This window comes from Trachypithecus francoisi, unplaced genomic scaffold (genome assembly GCF_009764315.1).
Source record: "Trachypithecus francoisi isolate TF-2019V2 unplaced genomic scaffold, Tfra_2.0 Lachesis_group17, whole genome shotgun sequence".
NCBI classification, from domain to species: domain Eukaryota; kingdom Metazoa; phylum Chordata; class Mammalia; order Primates; family Cercopithecidae; genus Trachypithecus; species Trachypithecus francoisi.
Genome location: NW_022681462.1, coordinates 65,001,347 through 65,017,639, shown reverse-complemented (window position 1 = coordinate 65,017,639; position 16,293 = coordinate 65,001,347). Strand labels below are relative to the sequence as shown.

At 43.4% G+C, this 16,293-nt stretch overlaps 1 long non-coding RNA gene and 1 pseudogene across 1 annotated transcript; one reads left to right on the top strand and one right to left on the bottom strand.

Annotated features, from left to right (window-relative positions):
* Positions 1–200: 200 nt before the first annotated feature.
* Positions 201–14,496, top strand: LOC117062406. The gene is made up of 2 exons (XR_004428355.1): positions 201–244; positions 12,724–14,496. It is a non-coding gene; the product is annotated as an uncharacterized LOC117062406 (long non-coding RNA).
* LOC117062405 lies at positions 11,235–12,895 on the bottom strand (annotated as a pseudogene).
* Positions 14,497–16,293: the final 1,797 nt, after the last annotated feature.

Sequence of the window (16,293 nt, the reverse complement as noted above, 5' to 3'; positions counted from 1 at the left end):
GCTTTTTTGAGTTATAGTTTATGTACAATGAACTGCATTAATAATGTTGAATAGCTTTTCATATGCTTATTAGACATTAATATATCCTTGGTGAAGTGTTTTTTTGTTTTTGTTTTGTTTTGTGTTTAAGATGGGGTCTTGTTCTGTCCCCTAGCCTAGAGTGCGGTGGTGTGATATCACAGCTTCAAACTCCTGGATTCAAGCAATCCTCCTGCCACAGCCTCCCCAGTAGCTGGGACCACAGGTGCGAGCCACCACTCCAGGTTTCTGTCTGCTTTTTATTGAGTTGCTTCTCTTTTCATTATTGGGTTGTAGAGATTTTCTGTATAATCTAGATATAGTTCCCTTGTTGGATATATAATATGTATATTTTTTGAGACAGAGTCTTGCTCTGTCACCCAGGCTGGAGTGCAGTGGTGCAATCTCAGCTCACTGTAATCTCTGCCTCCCAGATTCAACTGATTCTCCTGCCTCAGCCCCCTGAGTAGCTGAGACTACAGGTGCACACCATCATGCCCAGCTAATTTTTGTATTTTTAGTAGAGACAAGGTTCATCATGTTGGCCAGACTGGTCTTCAACTCCTGACCTCAGGTGATCCATCCACCTCGGCCTCCCAAAGTGCTGGGATTTCAGGTGTGAGCCACTGTGCTTGGCCTGTGGATATATAATTTGTAATTTCTTCCAGTTTGTGGCTTGGGTCTTCATTTTCTAATGTCTATTAAAGAGCAAAATCTTAACATTTTGATGAAGTTCAATTCATTGATTTCTTTACCCATTATTGATTGTACTTTTGGTGCTATATCTAAGTAACCTTTGTCTAACTCAAGGTCACCAAGATTTTAGCCCATGACTTAGTTCTTATATTTAGGTTTATGCTCCATTTTGAGTTGACTTAATTTTTGTGTATGGTGTGAGGTAAGGGTCTTATTTTGAGAGGGGGCGGGGTATGTGGGTATCTAAATTATGGCACAATTTGTTGAAAAGCTTATTCTTTCCTGATTGAATTGCCTTGGCATCTTATCAAAAATAAGCTGTCCATAAATGTGTTGCTCTATTGCTGTACTTTCATTCTATTCTATTGACTTGTCAGTATAGTGTTATGCCAACACTACACTGTGCTGATTACTGTAGATTTAGAGTAAGTTTGGAAACTAGGTATTATAAATTCTCCAATTTTTTTTTTTTTTTTTTTTTTTGAGACAGAGCCTTGCTCTGTCACCTATGCTGGAGTGCAGTGGTGCAATCTTGGCTCACTGCAAGCTCCGCCTCCTGGGTTCACGTCATTCTCCTGCCTCAGCCTCCCAAGTAGCTGGGACTGTGCCCACCACCACAACCGGCTAATTTTTGTATTTTTTTTTTTTTTTTTTTTTTTTTTTTTTGAGACGGAGTCTCGCTCTGCCGCCCAGGCTGGAGTACAGTGGCCGGATCTCAGCTCACTGCAAGCTCCGCCTCCTGGGTTCACGCCATTCTCCTGCCTCAGCCTCCTGAGTAGCTGGGACTATAGGCGCCCGCCACCGCGCCCGGCTAATTTTTGTATTTTTAGTAGAGACGGGGTTTCACTGTGGTCTCGATCTCCTGACCTTGTGATCCGCCCGCCTCGGCCTCCCAAAGTGCTGGGATTACAGGCGTGAGCCACCGCGCCCGGCAATTTTTTGTATTTTAATAGAGACGGGGTTTCACCATGTTAGCCAGGATGGTCTTGATCTCCTGACCTCATGATCCTCCCGCCTCAGCCTCCCAAAGTGCTGGGATTACAGGCGTGAGCCACTGTGCCTGGCCTATAAATTCTCTAGTTTTGTTCTTCTCTTTCAAAATGGTTTTGGCCATTACAGGTCCTTTACATTTTCATATGAATTTTAGATTCAGTTTACCAATTTCTATGAAAAAATCTGCTTGGATTTTGATAGAAATTCTGTTAAATGTATTGATCAAATACATTCAACAATTAGAGGAGAATTATCTTCTTCAAAATATGTCTTCTGCAGATCACCTGAGGTCAGGAGTTCGAGACCAGCCTGGCCAACATGGTGAAACCCCATTTCCACTAAAAATACAAAAATTAGCTGGGTGTGGTGATGGATGCTTGTAATCCCAGCTACTTGGGAGGCTGAAGCATGAGAATTGCTTGAATCTGGGAGGCAGCAGAGGTTGCAATGAGCTGAAATCACACCACTGCACTCCAGCCTGGGGGATAGAGTGAGACTCTGTCTCCAAAAAAAAAAAGTCTTCTGATTCCATAAACACAGTATATCTCTCCATTTATTTAGGCCTTCCATTTCTTTAAGCAATGTTTCATAGTTTTTTTTTTTTTTTTGAGACAGGTCTCAAAAAATGTAAATGTATGTGTTCAATGTATTGATTGATACATTCAACGATTTCAGAATTACCTTTTTTTTTTTTTTTTTTTTTTTTGAGATGGAGTCTCTCTCTGTCGCCCAGACTGGAGTGCAGTGGCCGGATCTCAGCTCACTGCAAGCTCCGCCTCCCGGGTTCACGCCATTCTCCTGCCTCAGCCTCCCGAGTAGCTGGGACTATAGGCGTCTGCCACCTCGCCCGGCTAGTTTTTTTTGTATTTTAGTAGAGATGGGGTTTCACCGTGTTAGCCAGGATGGTATCAATCTCCTGACCTCGTGATCTGCCCGTCTCGGCCTCCCAAAGTGCTGGGATTACAGGCTTGAGCCACCGTGCCCGGCCAGAATTACCTTTTTAAAAGTGTGTCTTCTGATTCCATAAACACAGCATACCTCTCAATTTATTTAGGCCTTCAATTTCTTTAAGCAATGTTTTGTAGTTTTTTTTTTTTTTTTTGAGATAGGGTCTCACTCTGTTGTCCAGGCTGTAGTGCAGTGGTGCAATTATGGCTCACTGCAGCCTCAACCTCCTGGGCTCAAGTGATCCTCCCATGTCAGCCTTCCAAGTAGCTGGGACTACAGGCCTGTGCCACCACACCTGGTTATTTTTTTGTAATTTTTGCAGAGGCAGGGTTTTGCCATGTTGCCCAGGCTGTTCTCAAACTCCTGGGCTCAAATGATCCTCCCTCGTTGGCCTCCCGAAGTGCTGGGATTACAAGTGTGAGCCACAAGGCCTGGCCCTATTTCTTTATTAAATATTTTGTGAATTCATGGTGAAGTTCTGTGGGCCTGCAGTTTTCCTTGTGAGAAGGTTTTTTGTTTTTAAAATCCTATAGGTTTAAGAGTTTAATATGTGTAAAGCTATTGAGGTTATCTATTAATTCTTGAGTATACTTAAGTACTTTGTGTCTTTCAAAAAGTCTACTTCATTTGATTTCTTATATTTATTGGCATAAAATTTTCACAATAGTCCCTCTCCTTATCTTTCTAAATTATCTGTAAGATCTGTAGTGATGTTCTTTCTCTAATTCCTGATATAGGTAATTTGTGTCTTTTCTCTCTTGCTCTCTCTTTTTAAAAAAATCAGTTTGGTTAGGTATTTTTTACTTTCATTTATCTTCTCAAAGAATTAGCTTTTGGCAGGGCATGGTGGCTCATGCCAGTTTGGGAGGCCGAGGGGGATGGATCACTTGAGGTCAAGAGTTTGAGACCAGCCTGGCCAACATGGTGAAACCCCATCTCTACTAAAAATACAAAAAAATTAGCTGGTGGGTGGGTGCCTGTAATCCCAGCCACTTGGGAGGTGCACCACTGGACTCCAGCCTGGGTGACAGAGTGAGACTCTTAAAACAAACAAACAAACAAACAAAAACCAAAAACCTCTTTTTACAACTTTTTCATTTTTATTTTTTTGAGATTTTAGTTTTACCTTTCCTATGGTGCTGATAAAAACTCTTATGTTAATGAGTATATTCTTTCCCTTTGAAAGTTTCATTCTGCCTATTCCTCTGTCTAGGACTAAGATCTTTTCACTCATTTCCTTTTAATCTTCTTTTTTTCTCTACATTTATTTTTATCTTATCTATTTTCTTCTTCTTTTTAACTTGAACTGTAAAACTGAATTACCTTTAATTGCCTGGATTCTCCCTGCTGGTTGAGTGCCCCCCTGGGGGTACAGGCAGGCGGTTGGGGTAGAGTCTAAGCTCTGGGAAAGCCTGGCGGGATAAGGAGCTTTGCTTCCTTATTTTGGTTCTTGGTCTTTCCCCACTAAATCTTTGGCACGACAACTTCTGACCTTAGTGATCTAGGGGACTAGATGCCCCTCCTTTTCTTCTAACAATAGGTCATCCATGGTGACTGTGGTTGAAACTCCAAGGAACATGGATCCTGGAAAAGAGAGGACTGAGGATGGATTTCTGAGCTGCTTTCAAATATTTGTGAAAGAAGAAATAGTCACAGATAGTGTTGCCCTAGAGAAAAGAACATGAGGCCAGGCGCAGTGGCTCATGCCTGTAATCCTAGCACTTTAGGAGGCCGAGGCAGGTGGATCAGTAGGTCAGGAGTTTGAGACCAGCCTGGCTAACATGGTGAAACCCCGTCTCTGCTAAAAATACAAAAATTAGCCAGGTGTGGTAGTGCGCACCTGTAATCCCAGCTACTTGGGAGGCTGAGGCAGGAGAATTGCTTGAACCTGGGAGGTGGAGGTTGCAGTGAACTGAGATCGTACCATTGCACTCCAGCCTGGGCAACAGAGTGAGACTCAGTCTCAAAAAAAAAAAAAAAAAAAAAAAAAGACAAGAGAAAAGACTATGAGCTTAGAACTAGAGCCTGTGGGTGATGACCACAAGGAGGCAAACTTATTTTTAAAGTGATTAGCACTGTTGAGAAATGGGATGGGTTGACTGATGGAGTGCATTTCCCAGATTTAAAAGTGATTGAGGCTCATGCCTGTGGTACCAGCACTTTGGGAGGCTGAAGTTGGAGGGTCGCTTCAGCCCAGGAGCTCAAGACCAGCTCAAGACCAGCCTGGGCAACATAGTGAGACCCCATCTCTATCAAGAAAAAAGTGATAGAGCACAAGCTGGGAGAAGAGAGTCTTGCATTGGCTGGGAGGTTGCTTTGGGTAGTATGGACATTTAACAATATTAATCCTTCCAATCCGTGAACATGGAATATTTTCCCATTTCTGGTGTCCTCTTCAATTTCTTTCATTCGTGTTTTATAGTTTTCATTATAGAGATCTTTCACTCCTTTGGTTAATTCCTAGGTATTTAATTTTATGTGTGGCCATTGTAAATGGGATTACTTTAACAATTTCTTTTCACATTGTTCACTGTTGACATACAGAAGTGCTACTGAATTTTGTATGTTGATTTTGTATTCTGCAACTGTACTAAATTTTTTTTTTATCAGTTATAATAGTTTTCTTTTGGAATCTTTAGGTTTTCCCAAATCTAATGTTATATCATCTGCAAAAAAGGATAATTTGACTTCTTCCTTTCCATTTTGGATGCCCTTTATTTCTTTCTCTTGCCTGATTTCTCTAGCTAGGACCTCCAGTAATATGTTGAATAACAGTGGTAACAGTGCGCATCCTTGTCGTGTTCCAGATCTTAGAGAAAAGACTTTCAGTTTTCCCACATTCCGTATGGTACTAGCCGTGTGTCTATCATATATGGCTTTTATTATGTTGAGGTGTGTTCATTCTATCCCCAGTTTTTTTGAGGGTTTTTATTATGAAGGGATGTTGAATTTTATCCAATGCTTTTTCAGCATCAGTTGAAATAATCATATGGTTTTTATCTTTCCTTCTGTTGATATGATGTATCACATTGATTGATTTTTTATGTTGAACCATCCTTGCTTCCCAGGGATAAATCCCACTGGTCGTGATGAATTATCTTTCTAATGTATTGTTGAATTTGGTTTGCTAGTATTTTGTTGAGGATTTTTGCATCAATATTCATCAGAGGTACTGCCCTGTAGTTTTCTCTTTTTGATGTGTCTTTGTCTGGGTTTGGTATCAGGGTAATTCTTGCCTCATAGAATGAGTGTGGAAGTATTCCCTCCTCCTCTGTTTTTTGGAATAGTTTGAGTAGGATTGGTATTAGTCTTTTAAATGTTTGTTAGAATTCAGCAGTGAAGCCATCAAGTCCTGTGCTTTTCTTTTCTGGGAGACTTTTTATTATGGCTTCAATCTCATTAGTTGTTACTGGTCTGTTCAGGTTTTGGATTTCTTCCTGGTTCAGTCTTGGTAGGTTGTATGCATCTAGGAATTTGTCTATTTCTTCTAAATTTTCCAATTTATTGGCATATAGTTGCTCATAGTAGCCACTAATGACCCTTTGAATTTTTGTGGTATCAGTAGTAATGTCTCTTTTTAATTTCTGATTTTATTTATTTGGATCGTCTCTCTTTTCTTAGTCTGGCTAAAGGTTTGTCAATTTTGTTTAACTTTTCAAAAAACAAACTTTCTGTTTCATTGATCTTTTGTATTTTTAAAATTTCAATTTAATTTATTTCTGCTCTAATCTTGATTATTTCTTTCTATATGATAATTTTTGGTTTGTTTACTCTTGCTTTCTTAGTTCTTTAAGATGCATTGTTAGATTGTTGATTTGAATTTTTTCCTCTTTTTTGTGGTGGGCACTTACAGCTATAAACTTCCCTGCTAGTACTGCTTTTGCTGTATCCCATAGGTTTTGATATACTGTGTTTACATTATCATTTGTTTCAAGAAATTTTTCAATTTTCTTTTTAATTTCTTCATTGACCCACTGGTCATTCAGGAGCATATTGTTTAATTTCCATGTATTTGTATAGTTTCCAAAATTTCTCTTATTATAAATTTCTAGTTTTATTCTATTGTGGTCAGAGAAGATGCTTGATGTTATTTCAATTTTTTGAATGTTTTAAGACTTCTTTTGTGACTTAGCAGATAGTCTATCCTTGACAATGATTCATGTGCCAAGGAAAATAATGTGTATTCTGTGGCTCTTGGATGAAATGTACTGTAAATATCTATTACAGCCATTAGGTCTATAGTACAGATAAAGTTTGATGTTTCTTTGTTGAGGTTTTGTTTGGAAGATCTGTTTAATGCTAAAAGTTGTGTGTTGAAGTCTCCAACTATTACTGTATTGGGTCCTATCTCTCTCTTTAGCTCTAATAATATTTCCTTTATATATCTGGGTGCCCCAGTGTTGGGTACATCTATGTTTAAAATTGCTATATCATTTTGCTGAATTGACCCCTTTCTCATTATATAATGACCTTCTTTGCCTCTTCTCACAGTTTTTGTCTTGAAATCTATTTCGTCTGATATAACTATAGTGACTCCTGCTCTTTTTTTGTTTCCATTGGCATGAAATACCTTTATCCATCCCTTTATTTTCAGTCTCCATATGTCTTTACAGGTGAAGTATGTTTCTTGCAGGCAACAGATCAATGGGTCTTGTTTTTTTAACCCATTCAGCCAGTCTGTGTCTCTTGACTGGAGAGTTGAGTTTATTTACATTCAATGTTATTCTTCATAAGTAAGGACCTACCTCTGCCATTTTGTTATTTGTTTTCTGGTTGTTTTGTGGTCTTCCCTTTCTTCTTTCTTTCATTCATATCTTCCTCTAGTGAAGTGATTTTCTCTGGTGATATGATTGAGTTTCTTGCTTCTTATTTTTTGTGGTAATTTTCAAATTTCTTGATGAGAATTTTCTTTAGAAGGAAGAGGCTAAACCAAAAATTATTGTAATCTTTCAATCTGTTAAACTGGCCCAGGGATAAAGTCAGCGTGTCCTTCCTTGTGCTTTTGTACAAAGCCTGGCCCCTCCATCAGCACACCTGCCATTTCTACTTGGAGGACTCATAGGCAGCTCCAAGTTAACATATTCAAAACACAACTTTGGCTTTTTTCCTCTTCCAAACATGCACTTCCCCTAGTCCTTCCCATTCCACAAAATGATCCTTTCATCCATTCACCCAATTCTAACTGAAAAACTTGGGAGACAGCTTTGATTGTACCCTTCTAACTCCTCCTACATCTAATCCATCAGCAAGCCCTGTGTCGTCCTCCAATCTGTTTCCTGAATCCTTGCCCTTCTCCCCATCTGCAGTTTCTGTTATGTCCCACTTAGATGATTGCAGGAGCCTCTTAACTGGTTTCCAACTTCCACTTCTTGTCCCTCTTCAATCCTTTCTCCATACAGAAGCCCAAATTAACCTTTAATGATACAAGTCAGACTCTGGCATTTCCTTGCTTAATGCCACGTATGGCTTTCCATTCCATCTATGGCTTTCCACTGCATGCAGAATAAAATACAAAGGCCTACAGTGGTCCAGATGGCCCCACGTGTCTGCACTGGCTGCTGCCCACCTCGTCAGCTTTAGCTCCCCGCACTCTGTCCCAGCTTGCTATGCTCCAGCTGCTCTTGTCTTCCTAGTTCTTGTTTCTGCCTCGGGGCTTCGGCAATGGCCATTCCTTCCCCAGGAACAGTTTCCCCCGCATCTTAGGATGGCTAGCTGCTCAACCATAAGGGCTCAGTCAAATATCACCTTCTTAGAGATGCCTTTGAACATAGTCTCTCCCCACCAAATTATTCTGTTTGTCTCTTTCTCATTGTATTTACTATGATCTAAATTTATTACACTTTTATACAAGTGTTAATTGCTTATCTTGCATCATTAGGATATCAGTTCCTACTGGGCCAGGCTACTAGGTACTCAACAAATATTTAATGAATGAATGGCAGAAAGTGGAGAAGCAGCACATGGGCACATACTCTAAAGCTGAGAAGAGGGCATGTGTCCAGGTGCTTTGGGTGTGCTTTGCAGATTCAGGGCTGAAGCCTGGTGTTTAGAAAGTTCTTTTCAGTCTTTCCAAGGTCTCATCCCCAAGTACGTGCGTGCCCTGCCTCAGGTGGCGTCCTGATGGGCTGAAGAGTAATGCTCGCACTACATGCCAATGAGAAACCACAGCCTGAGAGTATTGGAGCCGTGGCTCGCAGACATTGGTGTTTATAAGAATCATCTGCGGAGCTTGTTACAAGCACATTCCTGGGTTATGGCCCTAGAGATTCTATCAACTCTACTGATGAAGTCCTGGAGCTAGACTGTGAGGCAACACAAGGACTGGGTGACCATTTTGTCCAGTTTTAGCCCTGAAGGCCTCAACTTCCAGAACATTCCTTAGTGCCTGGCAAACCAGGTTGGTTTGTTGCTCTAATGGAAGGTGTTCAGAGAGGCAAGGAGTAGCTGGTGAAGTAGTGAAGAATGGTTTTTTGCAGGAGCTGAGGGGGTTTCTCATCCTAGGCATTGGTTTTTGGCTGCCTTCTTGGCCTTGCCTTTGAGCCAGTCTAGGTTTCTCAGGCTCTAAGCCCAGACAGAAGGGTAAGGAAACCATTGTTTCTTAGACACCTGCAATGAACTGTCTGCTGCTCTACATTTTTTATTACCTAATTTATTCCTCAGAAGCCTTTTTTGACTCCCATTTTAGAGACAAGCCACTGAGGCTTGATAATGGTTCTGTAATTGCCCAAGCTCAGACATCTGCAAAACGGAGGAGAAGGGAGCAACAAAATCCACCTGACTCAGAAACCCGGCCCTTTCTAGGTGTTTTGCTGAGGCGGGGGATGAGGGGCAGAGATGTGGCTGGGACCTTATCTTGACAGATGGGGGTCCAGGGGGATGGGGCTCTCTTGGGATCTAGGGAAGACCCCAGTGACTAGACAGTGAACTACCTTTTTTAAAAAAAGAATTAAACTGGCCGGGTGCAGTGGCTCAAGCCTGTAATCCCAGCACTTTGGGAGGCCGAGATGGGCAGATCATGAGGTCAGGAGATCGAGACCATCCTGGTTAACACGGTGAAACCCTGTCTCTACTAAAAAATACAGAAAACTAGCCAGGCGAGGTGGCGGACACCTGTAGTCCCAGCTATTCGGGAGACTGAGGCAGGAGAATGGTGTGAACCTGGGAGGCGGAGCTTGCAGTGAGCCGAGATCCGGCCACTGCACTCCAGCCTGGGCGACAGAGCCAGACTCCGTCTCAAAAAAAAAAAAAAAAAAATTAAACTATTTTATTTAACATGTCATAGATAGTCATAAAGCAAGTCCATGCATTTAGTTTTCTGATATCCTAATGTATTTCCACAAATCTTTTAAGTCTACAATTTTATATAGTTTTTCATCAAGGAGGCAAGATATATGTAATTTCTTTCTTTTTTTTTTTTTTTTGAGATGGAGTCTCGATCTGTCACCCAGGCTGGAATGCAGTGGTGCGATCTCGGCTCAGTGCAACCTCTTCAAGCAATTCTCCTGCCTCAGCCTCTCGAGTAGCTGGGACTACATGCATATGCCACCACGCCTGGCTAAGTTTGGTATTTTTAGTAGAGATGGGGTTTCACCATGTTGGTCAGGATGGTCTCGAACTCCTGACCTTGTGATCCACCCACCTTGCCCTCGCAAAGTGCTGGGATTATAGGCATGAGCCACTATGCCTGGCCTATAATTTCTTTCTATATGTAACTAATTAAAGGTTTTTAAGAGGGTTTAATCTCTAAATCAGTAACAATTTAGTCATAACACCATACAAACACATTTAAATATTCAGGAAAGAGATTTTTAAGATTATTGCTTAGTCTTATAAAATGGTGAATTTTAACCAAATTGATACCTCTGTATTCTTATTTATATTCCTATACTCTTTTTTTTTTTTTTTTCAACATTAATTAATTTAATGTTTAATCAGGTTCGAGTATATTTCCTATACTCTTACATCATACTGCTTGGCAAGTAATGTAAGTTTTGATGTAATTTAAAAATTCAATTATTGTAAACAAATTCGAATTTGTTAAACAATTTATATATTCCCCTTTACTAACGACACTGCCTCAGAATTAATCCTCCTTAAAAAAGTAATCATCCCACATAGAAAAAACTGCAGAACTTCATCTCTTTCTTAAATATTTTCAAATAATGTAAGAACACAAATCCATGAAAAACTGATTAAAAATTGACATTTCATCTTCCTTTACTAATTATGGAATAATAGAAAGACATAAAAATCATGTTCCTTAATATTTCTCTGCTTAACAGAGAAATACGAAGAAATACTGCAGTTATGGTTATGGGCTATTTTCTAGCTTCTTCAAGTACAGGACATAACTATGGTTCCTACCAGGAAGGAGAAAGGAAGAATCAATCTTACACAACACAAAAGATGAGAGGTTCAAAAAGATAAACTGACTTTGGCATTTTTAAGAACTTAATGTTAACCCTGAAATGCCAGATTGAGTAACACAACAACAAAACAAAAGATGACAGCAGCAAGCCAGCACTTCACACAGTATTAAGAATTCTGAAATACGTAATAGCCTTCCTCCCATGTCCCGCTCAATCTGTTGTGTTGTCTTTTTGTTTTTGCTGCTTTTTGGCTGCAGGCAGTTCAAGGCTTGCCCACTGCATCGGTTCAGCTTTTCTTATAGTGATCTCAATCTTTGTTGCAGTCATAGTTACATAAATTCGCTTTACATCAGTCACATCCCATAATTTCACATTTTGATGAAATCCCTTCTCTCCTTCAAATCCAATGTGCACATTTAACAACGTGCTATGTACTTCTACTCGACTAAGTTCTGGAAGTGAATTTTTAGCATATACTGAAATGGTAACTTCACCTTCAGTCTGATGCCAGTCATGTCTACATGGAACAACATTTTCCCCAGCATCCTTTTTAGCCCACATGTGTTTCCCTGTTGTACAGCCCTCTTGGGCTAAGAATGTATTAAAATCAGAAGTTTTTCTTCTACAACAGCTCCAGTATTTCATCCCCTCGTGGAAAATAGGTACTCCAGAATGATACACACAGACTTCTTCTAGACTCTCTAGACCCCAATATGTCTTTGAACACCCTCCATTCTTACATGAAATCCCAATCTTAATTTCATCAGTCTTCTTCTTTCTTTTCTTTCTTTCTTTTTTTTCTTTTCTTTTTTTTTTTTGACGGAGTCTTACTCTGTGGCTAGGCTGGAGTACAGTGGTGCAATCTTGGCTCACTGCAACCTCTGCCTCCCAGATTCAAGCAATTCCCTTGATTCAGCCTCCGGAGTAGCTGGGACTACAGGTGTGCACCACCATGCCCGGCTAATATTTTGTATTTTTAATAGAGATGGGGTTTCACCATGTTGGCCAGGAGAGTCTGGATCTCCTGACCTCCTGATCTGCCCGCCTCCGCCTCCGCCTCCGCCTCCGCCTCCGCCTCCGAAAGAGCTGGGATTATGCTGGGATTACAAGCGTGAGCCACCGCACCCGGCCGCTTCTCCTTCTCCTTCTTTCTTCCTTTTTAGACGGAGTCTGGCTCTGTCGCCAGGCTGGAGTGCAGTGGCGCCATCTCGGCTCATTGCAACCTCCGCCTCCTGGGTTCCAGCAATTCTCCTGCCTCAACCTCTTGAGTAGCTGGGACTACAGGCGCCCGCCACCACGCCCAGCTAATTTTTGTACTTTTAGTAGAGACGGGGTTTCACCATGTTGGCCAGAATGGTCTCGATCTGTTGACCTTGTGATCTGCCCTCCTCGGCCTCCCAAAGTGCTGGGATTACAGGCATGAGCCACCGCGCCCAGCCTTTTCTTATCTTCTTCATTTCCTGATGACAGTTTAAGTTTATCAGGTGCTTGTTTTGGGGAGGCAGATATTTTTAGTTCCAAATTTGTCATTGGTTCATCTGGGCTTGGCCTTTTTATTGCTTCTACTGGCTTCGGGGCTTGAATGATGTGTTCCTGAAATTTGGGTTTCAATTCAGGTAGTTCTTTCTTTTCAGTAGTCTTGACTTCAGGTTTGACTGGCTCAGGCGGCTTCTCACTATTATGTCTACCTTTTGCACAGCCTTCAATGCTTAAGAAATCAGACAAATCAGTTGTTCTTGTCTTACATCAAGACCAACCCTTTAATGCATCGTGAAAGATTGGAACACCTGGGTGGAAGTGCAAGCGTCATCGGAATTGGTCTCAGGATCGAAGCGCTGACCGCAGCCCCGGTTGTAGCACAGCAAGGCCATTTTCTTTTCCCACCGTCACAGGCAAGACCCAAACACCGGGAACGTCAAGAGGGTGCATTTACCACTCCCGTGTCGCTGGCACCGGCCTCGACAGTGAACTATTTATTATAGGGATTTCTGTGGGCCCGCTCTGAGCCGCCGTTTCTGGCCGTGCAGACGGATTTCTACCACATGGTGGCGCTGCGGCTCTGCCATAGAAGTCTCACCTTGGTCCAGGAGTCAGGCAGGGCCGGCCACAGGACCAGCCTACGACTGCGATTTCATCCGCAGCCTGCGGGGCAACGTGAGGCCTATCCGTAGCTTTCAGCCTTTCCTGGACCCTACCAGGACAAGAAGAGAGGGGAGAGGTGCGAAGGAGGTCTGGAGAGGAGGAGGCTTGGGACAATGCAGAGTCCTGATAGTGAGGGTGCCCACTGACCGCTGTCAGGAGGGACATGGACCACTGCGGAGGAATAATGGGATTTCCCACCGGCCCAGTCATCTCCTACGCCGGGAAAAGGGAAGAGCTGCTCCCCCATGGTGTGTGCGGGTGGGAGGGTTCTCGGGCAGAGAAGAGACACTTTTTCTGTCCTCCAGGCTGTTTCTGCCAAGTGAAGGCCTGGGCTGGAAGAGCCAGGAGCAAAGGACAGAGTTGGGTGCTGAGCACCCAGCGGGAGAGGATGCGTCCCAGTCATCACACACCTGCTGACCACACAACATCTCTGCGAGGTCCCCCCACATACTCCGCCTGCAGCTGCCATTTGGGAAAATGATTCTTGCCTCTTTCACCGTCTGTTTTGTAGGTTAGGACTCATTTACGGGCCTCGGCCAGGACTCAGCTCTTTCAGATCCTTATTGAAAAGCAGCATCACACTTGTGCCCAGGGGTTCGAGACCAGCCTGGGCAACAGGACAAACCCACTTCTCTACAAAAAATACAAAATCTGTGTGGAAGGTATGTGAACCCTTGGGAAACGGAGTCGTTGTACACGTGCATCAGGCCTTGAGCCAGCTGCAGAGTGGGCATTACTGCCTGGTGCCCTCCTCCCTCTGCCTCCCTGGATGTTGGGGATGGCCCTGTAAACCTTGTTCATAGGGGTCCCTCGATTTCTGGGACACCTCATCTGAGCACTGAGGAGGGGACACAGCTGTTGGCTGGGAGGCGGGAGACTGAGTATTGCCTTCAAGCCATCCCCACACATGTGAGCTCATCAGCATTCTGCCCTTTCGTGGGTGTCAGTTGTCTCGTCCATAAAATGGGATGATGTTCTTGTTCCAGCTAGCATACTGGATGACTAAATGAGGGAATAGGTGAGAAGCTGCGTTGGAAAAAGGAACCATTCAGCTGCAAGACATCCTGGTGCAGTTCCCCCAGGGCTAATGGGGTTTGGTTGCCCACCTGGGCTGTGTCTCTTCGTGGCGCCAGCAGGTGGCAGCATTGCCTTTGCATGTGCCGGCTCCACCTCTGGCCTCTCCCAGACAGGCGGCGTGTAGGGCATGGGACCATTCTTCACCCAATTCAATTCAGGGGTCAGGAGAAGGAGGGATCTGAAATGCCCTGAATGGGAAGGGCCTGGAAAGAGAATGAAAACCTCATTCCTCCCCTCAAAAAAAAAAAAAAAACCACACACACAGGTAAGCCAGGAGGGCAGGACCTGGTGCATGAGCCCAAGAGGGCTAATGTGACCACTCAGGCTCAAGGGGGACCTTGCCTCTCTCTGCCACAGCTGTGTTCCCCATCACCTAGAGGAGGGAACTGGGGATCCGGAAGGCTTGGGTCCTTGTCTTTGGTTGGAAAAGTCAGTCGGCGTTGCAGTGGGGCAGCAGGAGCTCCTCTGGTTTTGTGTGTGCAACAGGGTTGAAAACTTAATTCACTCTGTAATTTATTTGTGCAGAAAAAAGGTAATTTCCTTATTTATGAGTCTATAATGAATCTGGCCTTTCTTCCAACCCCTGCCTGATGATAAGTGAGAAAAACAATGAAATTTTCAACTTGATTTAAACATCCTGGGGCCAGAGAGTTTAGCCGGTCTTGTTAAGTGATCTTATTAATTTCTCTCAGATAAAATGCTTAGTTCTCAGACTGCTTTCCCCAGCTTCTCCCAGTGTGGTGCTGTTGGGGTGTTGTAGACAGACAAGGGCAGCTTGTCTGGCATCTGGTAGGAGGCATGAGTTGGGATCCTGGGCTGTGGTGTCCTCTGGACCCAGCAAGGTGCCCTGTCCCTTCTGGGGACACTGATCATACTAGAAGCTGAGTTTATGAAACTCATGGTTCAGTCCCTCCTGATCTGACTAGAGCCCCTGTGGCGCCCCTGGCTGGCCCGCCCTCCAGCACCTGGGCCCCTCCTCCTAGCCGTGCCACCGTGGCCCCTGCAGGGCTGCGGGCTCACAGGAATGGAAGTTGGCTTTGAAAGCTGACCTTCAGTGGTGCCTCTCCCTTACCGGGGAGCCCTGGTGCTGGAGGCAGAGGCTGGGTTGGTTTGCAGCTGCCTGGGATGCCACTTCTTCCCAGAGTTCCAATGTGAGTTGGGGACAAGGGCTTCTTTCTCTCGGGGAGGGGTGAGTGGGCCAGTGCTTGGCTCCGCTTGTTTGTTATCCTTCTAATCCCCTTCGTACCATCCCCTGGGCAGGAAGGAGGGGACCAACACTCTTCCTCTTCTTGCTCAGTCATCCATTACATAAAACTCCAGGGCCACACCCAAGGAGAGGGATGAGGGAATCCAGGAAACACGCTCTCAAGAGAAGAGCCTGCTTTAGAAGACTTTTGATCTGCAGCATAATCTTATTTTGCATGTCAAATGCCAAACATCACCACATTTTTTCTTCTGTGCATTCTGTCTATATCAAACATTAATCCTGGTTTCTCTTTAAGCAGAGATGCATGCCTCAGGCCAGTGAAGATGAAGATCATGTTCCCATCAAGGCAAAAGAGAAAAGCACTGCACTCCAGCCAGGCAACAGAATTATTATTATTTTTTAAGAGACACGGTATCATTCTATTGCCCAGGCTGGAGTACAGGGGTGTGATCATAGCTCACTGTAACCTTGAATGCGTGGACTCAAGTACTTCTCCTACCTCAGCCTCTGAGTAGCTGGGACTACAGGTGTGCACCACCACACCTGGCTAACTTTTCTAATTTTTTTTATAGATGGGGTCTTGCTGTGCTGCCCAGGCTGGTCTTGAACTCCTCAGGCAATCCCCTTGCCTCAGCTTCCCAAAGTGCCGGGATTACAGGTGTAAGTCATCGTGCCTGGCCCAAAATTTTTCAAATATCATCCTTTTAAGCTTCAAATGTTACCAACATTGGCTAATGCAACCAGAGGAGACATAACACATAAAACATGGGGGGTTCATCCACAAGGAGAACTCACTATCTTGCTGGTGTTAGGCTCTGTCCTTCCCAGGGAGGATACACCATG